We start from the raw sequence: 10,802 nt of genomic DNA, 5'->3' as shown, positions 1-10,802 counted from the left end.
AAAAGTACTGCAGTATTATGAGCGATGTAGTATGCAGTATTACAGTAAAAGTACTGCAGTATTATGAGTGATGTAATATGCAGTATTACAGTAAAAGTACTGCAGTATTATAGTGATGTAGTATGCAGTATTACAGTAAAAGTACTGCAGTATTATAGTGATGTAGTATGCAGTATTACAGTAAAAGTACTGCAGTATTATGAGTGATGTAGTATGCAGTATTACAGTAAAAGTACTGCAGTATTATGAGTGATGTAGTATGCAGTATTACAGTAAAAGTACTGCAGTATTATAGTGATGTAGTATGCAGTATTACAGTAAAAGTACTGCAGTATTATGAGTGATGTAGTATGCAGTATTACAGTAAAAGTACTGCAGTATTATGAGCGATGTAGTATGCAGTATTACAGTAAAAGTACTGCAGTATTATGAGCGATGTAGTATGCAGTATTACAGTAAAAGTACTGCAGTATTATGAGCGATGTAGTATGCAGTATTACAGTAAAAGTACTGCAGTATTATGAGCGATGTAGTATGCAGTATTACAGTAAAAGTACTGCAGTATTATGAGCGATGTAGTATGCAGTATTACAGTAAAAGTACTGCAGTATTATAGTGATGTAGTATGCAGTATTACAGTAAAAGTACTGCAGTATTATGAGTGATGTAGTATGCAGTATTACAGTAAAAGTACTGCAGTATTATGAGTTATGTAGTATGCAGTATTACAGTAAAAGTACTGCAGTATTATAGTAATGTAGTATGCAGTATTACAGTAAAAGTACTGCAGTATTATAGTGATGTAGTATGCAGTATTACAGTAAAAGTACTGCAGTATTATAGTGATGTAGTATGCAGTATTACAGTAAAAGTACTGCAGTATTATGAGCGATGTAGTACGCAGTATTACAGTAAAAGTACTGCAGTATTATGAGCGATGTAGTATGCAGTATTACAGTAAAAGTACTGCAGTATTATGAGCGATGTAGTATGCAGTATTACAGTAAAAGTACTGCAGTATTATGAGTGATGTAGTATGCAGTATTACAGTAAAAGTACTGCAGTATTATGAGTGATGTAGTATGCAGTATTACAGTAAAGTACTGCAGTATTATGAGTGATGTAGTATGCAGTATTACAGTAAAAGTACTGCAGTATTATAGTGATGTAGTATGCAGTATTACAGTAAAGTACTGCAGTATTATGAGTGATGTAGTATGCAGTATTACAGTAAAAGTAGTGCAGTATTATAGTGATGTAGTATGCAGTATTACAGTAAAAGTACTGCAGTATTATGAGTGATGTAGTATGCAGTATTACAGTAAAGTAGTGGTTTGGTCCTCTGACTGATATATTATTATTATGACATCATTAGATTATTAATAGTGAAGCATCAGTGTTAGAGCAGCATGTTACTGTTGTAGCTGCTGGAGGTGGAGCTAGTTTACACTACTTTATATACAGTTAGCTAGTTTAGTCCAGTGGTTCCCAACCTAGGGGTGGGGCCCCTCCAAAGGGTCAGCAGATAAATGTGAGGGGTGGTGAGATGATTAATGGGAGAGGAAAGAAGAAAAAGCAAAGTTCTGATGAAGAGACAGCTCAGCACCTGAGTGAGGGAGAGGATTTTCCACCCAGGTGATCATAAACCGGCTCGTAACTATAACAACGGGCCAAAAAGGGTTCCTGCTACAGTCAGGACCGCTGAGGACGAGACACACGGACCAACTGTTCTGTGGACCTGCAGCACCTGTGGAGACGCCACCAGTGATTTATGCTGAGTGATTCCAACACTCACCCAGGATGCACCGTGTGCTGTGGAGCCTGTTTCTCCCAGACGCCACCCACGCCCCCCCCCCCCTCCCCCCGGCCATACTAACGTCTGTTCCTGTTACAGCGTCCAAAAGAACACCTACATTTGTAGTTAGTGATACACACAGAAGAATTATGTTAAGGTCTCACTCAACATTAGAGAAAAAAACTGAACAGTCGTGTTGTTAAAATGTGAAAAAAGACAGAAATGTGATGAGATGTGTTCCATGCTGTTTGCTCTTTAATTGGTTAGGAAGGAAGGAAGGAAGGAAGGAAGGTAGGAAGGAAGGTAGGAAGGAAGGAAGGTAGAAAGGAAGAAGGGTAGGAAGGGAGGAAGGAAGGGAGGAAGGAAAGAAGGAAGTAAGGAAGGAGGGAATGAAGGAAGAAAGGTAGGAAGGAAGGAAGGAAGGAAGGAAGGAAGGAAGGAAGGAAGGAAGGAAAGGACAGATGGAGGGAACATTTACTAACAGCTGAAAACAGCTGTTTTTTTCTTTTCCATTGTTGAATTGTAAGAGCTTCTGTATTTTTCCAATTTTTAAGTAATAATTTCATAAAAACTAAAGATGAGAAAAGGATTAGCCATGATATTGCATATGTTTATCTCCATATTACTGTATATGTATATATATATATATATATATAAACCTGCCGATTGTTAACAGTGCAGATGATGTTAGCCTTAATAGGATTTTAATGCTCTTTCAGCACTCAGACTTCATTTCTTCATAAATTACATTTATACAGTAAAAAAAAAAAAAGAAGCAGCAGATGTTTTCTTCAGAAAATGCAAATATTCTGGTTTAGTTAAAAGTCTCAACCTGTCTGTCCTGTTTTAACATTCAGGTGGAGGGAGGGAAGGAGGGAGGAGGGGAGGGAGGGAGGGAGGGAGGGATGGAGGGATGGAGGGAGGGAGGGATGGAGGGACGGAGGGATGGAGGGATGGAGGGGAGGGAGGGAGGGATGGAGGGATGGAGGGAGGAGGGGAGGGAGGGAGGGATGGAGGGATGGAGGGAGGGAGGGATGGAGGAGGGAGGAGGGAGGGAGGGAGGGAGGGAGGAGGGGAGTGATGTTGGAGCTAAAGGGATGGAGGGATGGAGGGATGGAGGAGGGAAGGATGGAGGGATGGAGGGAGGAATGGAGGGATGGAGGGATGGAGGAGGGAGGGATGGAGGGATGGAGGAGGGAAGGATGGATGGATGGAGGGAGGAATGGAGGGATGGAGGGATGGAGGAGGGATGGAGGGATAGAGGTGGAGGGGAGGGATTTCGGAGCTGAAAGGATGTAGTGATGGAAGGATGGAGGGAGGGAGGGAAGGATGGAGGGAGGGATGGAGGGATGGAGGAGGAGGGGAGTGATGTTGGAGCTGAAGGGATGGAGGGATGGAGGGATAGATGGAGGGATAGATGGAGGGAGGAGGAGGAGGGGAGTGATGTTGGAGCTGAAGGGATGGAGGGATGGAGGGATGGAGGAGGAGGGGAGTGATGTTGGAGCTGAAGGGATGGAGGGAGGTAGGAATGGAGGGATGGAGGAGGTAGGAATGGAGGGATGGAGGATGGAGGGATGGAGGGACGGAGGGATGGAGGGATGGAGGGATGGAGGGATGGAGGAGGAAGGGAGTGATGTTGCAGCTGAAGGGATGGAGGGATGGAGGAGGAGGGGAGTTATGGAGGGAGTGATGGAGGGAGGGAGGGATGGAGGGAGGAGGGGAGTGATGTTGCAGCTGAAGGGATGGAGGGATGGAGGAGGAGGGGTGTGATGTTGGAGCTGAGGGGATGGAGGGATGGAGGAGGAGGGGAGGGAGGGAGGGATGGAGGGAGGAGGGGAGTGATGTCGGAGCTGAAGGGCAGCTCGGTGCCAGCTGCTCGGCGGTTGGTTCTGCGGGTGCCGGTGTGCTGGAGGGAAAGGTCACCTTATCTAAAGACGGACCTGCAGCAGACAGGTGGCTCTGCCTGCTGGGCCAGATGTTTTTTTGTCCTCTTTAGCTTCCCGTAGATGTAGTCTGTGTTGACACGCGGTGACCTCAGCGGGCGGCGGCGGTCTGATCTTCAGCTCCGAACACATGTTCCTCCGTCACACTGTTTTCACTCTCATTCAACTTTCCCCAAAATGTTTCTCTGCACTTTTTTTTCATCACAGAGGACAAAGAGAGGAAAACATGAGCAGCGTGATGCGAAGATTCATGCTCCAGTTTTATGGAAATTCAAACTATATATAAATATTAAATCAATCCGTCCTGAAGGATGTTTTTTTTTTTTGTGTAGTTTCAGGTTTGACCTGAGCGTCGACTCTTCCTCTCAGAATCTCTGTCAGCTGTTTCCTCTCAGCGGCTGCTACACTTCCTGTGATTTACAGGGTCATAAATCAGGAGGAGAAGAAGAATCACTGCTGCTGCTGCTGCTCATCCAGGTGTGTGTGTGTGTGTGTGTGTGTGTGTGTGTGTGTGTCTGTGTGTGTGTGTGTGTGTGTGTGTGTGTGTGTGTGTGTGTCTCTGCTCAGGATGACAGCATAGTGTCCCCAGAAGTCATAAAAAAAACAACCAGTCCTCAATTAACCAATTAACCTTCAGATCGACACATGGCAGCAATTTCTAATCAGCAGGATGACATCATCATCATCATCATCTGTTAATCAATACTGATGATTGATGATGACACAGCGCTGTGGTTAGGTTTAGTTAGTTTGGTGTTTAAATCATCACTTTGTTAAAAGGATAGAGAAACATGTGCTGTAGGTTAAACTTACTACTTCCTTTAAAGTTAGGCTGCCTCCGTCGTCATGGCGACAGTAATAATTTACCACGAGGGGTCAAAGGTCAGGGGGACAATCATAGTTAGACTTAAAAAATAAAAACTGCCCCGACTCACAGTTGGAAACAGGAAACAAATATAGATATAAATATATATATACATCATCTGACCTGCATCACTGCTCCATCTCACTGTTACTACGGCAACTAGATGATGGCAGCTGTCAATCAAACTGACTGACAGACATTAAGACCTGTTGAGTTGTTTTTTCTTTAGAGGACAGACTCATGGATGTATATTATAGGAGCTGATATGGCTGATATATATTTTTTTAGCTATTCTTAAAGGATTGAATGATTGAATGTGCTTTTATAATAATAAATGTGATGATTTGAAGCCCTTAAACCTCTTTTTTATGGTTTCTAAATAGATTTATGGAGCTTTATTCATGACGGACATCAGAGATAATGATTTCCTCTGTAAGTGTTAGTCACACTGAATGATGTCAACGTGTTTCATGTCTTTGTTCACTCCGACTCACCTTCACTCATCATCAACCCAACATGCTTTTAAGATGTGACGATGATGAAGCCGAGACATCAGAGGATTGAATACGTGATGAGCTGACTGTATATTTAAAGACACATTAAGCTTAAAAGTGTTTCTCTGAAGATTCACATCATGATAAAAATCTATATCCATCCTGACGCCATTATAATAGATTTGCTGCTAATTCGTCGTAGTTTATAATTCAGATGTTCGTGTGAGATGTGCTAACATGCTATCGCTGTCTGAGAGCATTACAGTCCGTCTCTACTGTCTCTACTGTCTCTACTCAGCTTTAATTCACTCAGACGTGACTCTAACACACAGAGTATTAATATCAGAGGCAGATACAGAGCATCGCCGCTGAGTGTCGTATATCTAAAAACTCAGAGATATAAAAAAAAGAGGATAGGTTTAAAGACTCGACGTGAACTCTTAAGAGCAGCTGTTTGATTCATTGTCGATATAAAACATGTGAAAAATAATCCAGCAGAGGAACAGAGAAGATCCTGTTCTCCACAAATCAAACCTGTGGATATTAAACGTGTCAATATGTGTAAATTTAAACGTTTAAGTTTAAGAATCAGCTGAAAACTCTCAGAGAAAATCATGATTTCTGACGTCTGATAAAGCAGTCCGTCCTTCCGTCCTTCCTTCCTTCCTCCTTTCCTTCCTCCCTTCCTCTTTTCCTTTCTCCCTCCCTCCCTCCTTCCTTCTTTCCTGCCTCCCTCTTTCCTTCCTTCCTCCCTCCTTTCCTTCCTTCCTTCCTTACTCTCTCCCTCCTTTCCTTCCTTCCTTCCTTCCTTCCTTCCTTCCTTCCTTCCTTACTTCCTTCCCTCCTTCCTTCTTTCCTGCCTCCCTCTTTCCTTCCTTCCTCCTCCTTTCCTTCCTTCCCTCCTGACTCTCTCCCTCCTTTCCTTCCTCCCTCCTTTCCTTCCTTCCCTCCTTACTCTCTCCCTCCTTTCCTTCCTTCCTTCCTTCCTTCCTTCCTTCCTTCCTTCCTTCCTTCCTTCATTCCTTCCTCCCTCCTTTCCTCCTGACTCTCTCCCTCCTTTCCTTCTTCCCTCCTTTCCTTCCTTCCCTCCTTACTCTCTCCCTCCTTTCCTTCCTTCTTCCTTCCTTCCTTCCTTCCCTCCTTTCCTTCCTTCTTCCTCCCTTCCTTCCTTTCATTCATATGAATCACAATAAAAATAAATTATTAGCTTTCCATTTTTGTAAACTGTGTTTCACATTGGGAAAAATCTGGCTAAAAGAAATATGTATTGGTTGTTTTTACAGCTCTCAAATATATAAAAAGTGGGTCAGATGTTGCCCTGAAGAGTGTAAAGGGTTAATAAACCTCCATTAATCCAAAAACAGAGAAACAGAGGCTAAGTTAAGTTATGTTAAAGTTAACCTCAGTATCTCAGTAATCAGTGATGTTAGGATATGAGTGATATGAAGAGGAAGACTCTCAATGATAAGATAACTTTACATCATCAGGTTATAATTAGTTTAGCTTCATTTTAAGTAGAACACATGCACACAGTTTATTAATCTCATATTAATTAATGTAATTAAATATAACATGACACACAGAGAGCAGAACCTGATTCACTGCAGGAACATACTGTATGTGACCCTTTAAAAGCTTCACTGTTCACTTTATTCCACATCAAATATTAACTAATAATGATTAAATAACACAGTTAAACTAACAAATAGTGTTTATTCTTTAATGTAGGCATTAGTGTTATAGTGTTATAGTGTTATAGTGTTATAGTGCTATACATCATTATATATATATATATATAATATCATTATGCTGAATGACAGGAACATTTCTGCCCCATGTTTTCACTAGTTTATAACATTTAATCATTCATACTAGTTGTTTAGTTTGTATAGATATTATTATATTATCATGTTTAACTGTTTTATGGACTTTAAATGTATTTAAAAGCACATAAGTTGTTTTTAACCTTTGTGACGTCTTCCTTCTTTTCTTCCTTCCTTCCTTCTTCCTCCCCTACCTTCCTTCCTTCCTTCTTTCCTCCATCTTTCCTTCCTTCCTCCCTTCCTTTCTTCCCTCCTTCCTTCCTCCTTTCATTCCTTCTTTCCTCCCCCTCCCCTCCTTCTCTCTTTCTTTCCTCCCCTACCTTCCTTCCTTCTTTCCTCCGTCCTTCATTCCTTTCCTTTCACCCTTCCTTTCTTCCCTCCTTCCTTCTTTCCTCCCCCTCCCCTCCTTCTCTCTTTCTTTCCTCCCCTACCTTCCGTCCTTCTTTCCTCCGTCCTTCATTTCTTTCCTTCCTCCCTTCCTTTCTTCCCTCCTTCCTTCCTCCCTCCTTTCCTTCCTTCTTCCTCCCTTCCTTCCTCCTTTCCTTCCTTCTTCCTCTCTTCCATCCTTCCTTCCCACTTCCCCTCCTTCTCTTTCTTTCCTCCCCCTTCCTTCCTTCCTCCTTCCTTCCCTCCTTTCCTTCCTTCTTCCATCCTTCCTTCCTTCTTTCCTTCTTTCCTTCCCTCCTTCCTTCCTTCCTTCCTTCCTTCTTTCCTTCCTCCATCCCCCTTTATTCCTTCCTTCTTTCCTTCCCTCCTTCTTCCTTTCCTTCCTTCTTCCTCCCTTCCATCCTTCCTTCCTCCTTCCCCTCCTTCTCTTTCTTTCCTTCCTCTCTCTTTCCTCCCTTCTTTCCTTCCTACCTTCCTTCCTCCCTCCCTCCCTCCTTCTCTCTTTCTTTCCTCCCCCTACCTTCCTCCCTTCCTTCTTTCCTCCATCCTTCTTCCTTCTTCCCTCCCTCCCTTCCTTCCTCCCTTCCTTCCTTCCTTGACTCGAGGACAACAGGAGGGTTAAATGTATCTAAATCTGTAAGAGAGAACATATATATTAATGGTATTTCTGCAGATTCTCGGTGCTTTTGCTCCACTTTGCGTCTCACCTGGATGCAGACTGACACCTGCACAGGTGGAGAGTCTCAGAGGGGATTATAGTTCTGCTAACAGACGCTCAGATCTGTTTTTAGATGATAGTAATCAGCTGTGATGTGATGTGATGTTCATGTCGTCAGATTCAGATTCAGATAAAACAAGGTGGTGAAAATGTGTTCGAGGCTCGACACACAACACACATTTATATTAGGAATAAAAGTTAAATAAGGCTTCATAATAAAAGGTTTGTAAATAGAGAAATACGAGCAATTAACACTCATTTTTTTCTTTAACGAGTTTAACGAGTCGGATTCTTTCAGATGTTCGTTAATTAAAGCGAGGAGTTTTCTGTCAGAGCGACGTGTCGTCTGTCAGCAGTGAAAATTAATCCATCACATTTACATTTATTAATGTTTACAATGATGACTTTGACTTTTAATCATTCACTGTAAATTGCATAAATGTAAAAGCTGAGCGGTCGACACGTTTTAACATGAAGGTAAAAACTACATTTAACTCTAAGTGTTAATTAAAGTTATTTGATCTGAAGATGGGTTTTTAGTTTATGTGAAATTAATCTCTACGTGAGCTTCAGCTGCATCTTTTTCTTGTTTTAATGACGTGGAAGTTTCTTATTGTAACTTAATAATAATAAAGATATAAAGAGTAAAGTTGTTTTAACCTTTGTGTCGTCCTCCCGGGTCAAATTGACCTCGTCTGTTTTGACTGTTCCTTCTTTCCTCTCTTCCTTCCTTCCATCTGTCCTTCCTCCCTACCTCCTTCTGTCCTTCCCACCTTCCTTCCTTTCCTTCCTCCTTCCCTTCCTCCCTCCCTCCTTCTCTCTTTATTTCCTCCCCTCTACCTTCCTCCCTTCCTTCTTTCCTCTGTCCTTCTTTCCTTCCTCCCTCCCTTCCTCTTTTCCTTTGTCCCTCCCTCCTTCTTTCCTTCCTTCTTCCTTCCTTCCTCCCTTCCTTCTTCCTCCTATCCTTCCTTCTTCCTTCCTTCCTCCCTTCCTTTCTTCCTTCCTTAAGATATAATATATAATATAACTTTACTATAATAAGCCACCAGAAAAAAGCTTGTTTACAAAGATAAGTAGTTCAAAAATTCAATAAAAATGCATAGTTCATGTTTTTGTAAACTCTCTCAGCTCTCTGAAAGCTTCATTAAGGATAAATCACGCTTATTATCTGAGACCGATGACGTATTAATGAAATATTTGTTTGGTGAAGACTAATTATGAGCAGAAACTGTGAGGAGCCTGAATATGAACAATGTGTGAGGGGTTAAAAAAAAGATGATTCAAAGTCGACACATCAACAAATAAAAGACACGATGAACCAGAAATGAAATATTAACACACTCATCATGTTATTCAGAGGAGAGTTACTGATGTTTTAAAGTTAAACCCCGCTTTAATTTGCTCTTCCACGTCTCTCTCTTGACATTGAGGACTTCCTGTGAGGCCGCTAACCTGCAGGGACCCTTCCCCACTTTCTCTCCTGCCCTCTATTTACCCGTCTAACCCCGCCGCCTCCCACGGTTTGGGAAATCAGACGGCGAGGAACGGAAGTGTCCTTTAAATGACTGTATCAATATGTTATGAGCGAGAAACGACCTGTGAAATCGGCTGATTGCCGCTGCGCCGATTCATTAGAGAGATTCCCCGATGGCCGACGGTCAGTGAAGTATACACGAGGCGCTTTAAAGGAGCACGTCGACTGATGTTTGTTTTTTTAACACGTGAAGCTCAGCTCGTTGGTGTTTGTTCAGTGTGATGATGATGTCACAGTGATGTCATGAGTCTACAAAAAGCTGCAGGGTTTAACGTGGTTGTTTAGCTGCAGGGAGACTCCAGGTGCATCATGGGAAATGTAGGATTCAGTGTTTCTGGGCTGAATGTTAAGATATCTGCAACTCTGCTGCTCAGATTTAGATTTTGGGTTTAATTTGAGTCTCTGCTGCATGAAGACTCACTGAAATCACTGCAGGACTCATTTTAAAGTCTCCTTCCACTAAAATCATGTTTTTTTCTTGTTCCTTCAGCTGGATGTTGTCTGTAATTTGTAATTTTTATTGTATTTAAAAAAGGACATTGCACAATAAAACATGAACCTAGTATAAAACAAAGAGCGATACATTGCAGCAGGTTGTGCTAGCTGCTATATAATCCATCTGTAGTCTTTGGGCAGGTTTATGTGTCTCTTTAAAGTTCAACGGCTGTATGGAGGCTCATTTAACCCTTTACATACTGTTCATATTATGACCTAGCTTAAATCTTTATAATTAGTGCCTATACATAATTTTGAACCACAAATGTATTTGTTGTAATTGTATTTGTGTACTATGATCTATGATCAGCCATAATGATTTTCTATTAATATATTGGTTGGGGACTAAGGATGGTAGGCTTCACTATAAGCTTTAACACAATCTATGTGCAAAAATGTTTACCAGCTGCACAAAAATAAATAATTTTAAAATTAAAATTGATTTTTTTCCGGGAGGATTGTATTCATGATCAATGTGCGAAAAAACCTCTGAAGTATGCAACGCTATCCAGTGGGCCAGAGTGGACCCTTTGGCGGGCTGCGAGCCTTATGTTTGACACCCCTGACATAAAGGAACATAACATGTTAGCAAGTCTCATAAATGCATCAACATATATTGGCAATTTTGAACATTTTACAAAAGTGAATTCATCAATCAATCAACCTTTATTTATATAGCGCCAAACCACAACAAAGTCATCTCAAGGCTCTTTCCACATAGAGCAGGTCTAAACCAAACTCTTCAGGT

This window comes from Scomber scombrus, chromosome 9 (assembly GCF_963691925.1).
Source record: "Scomber scombrus chromosome 9, fScoSco1.1, whole genome shotgun sequence".
NCBI classification, from domain to species: Eukaryota; Metazoa; Chordata; class Actinopteri; order Scombriformes; family Scombridae; genus Scomber; species Scomber scombrus.
This window is presented reverse-complemented; position numbering follows the sequence as displayed.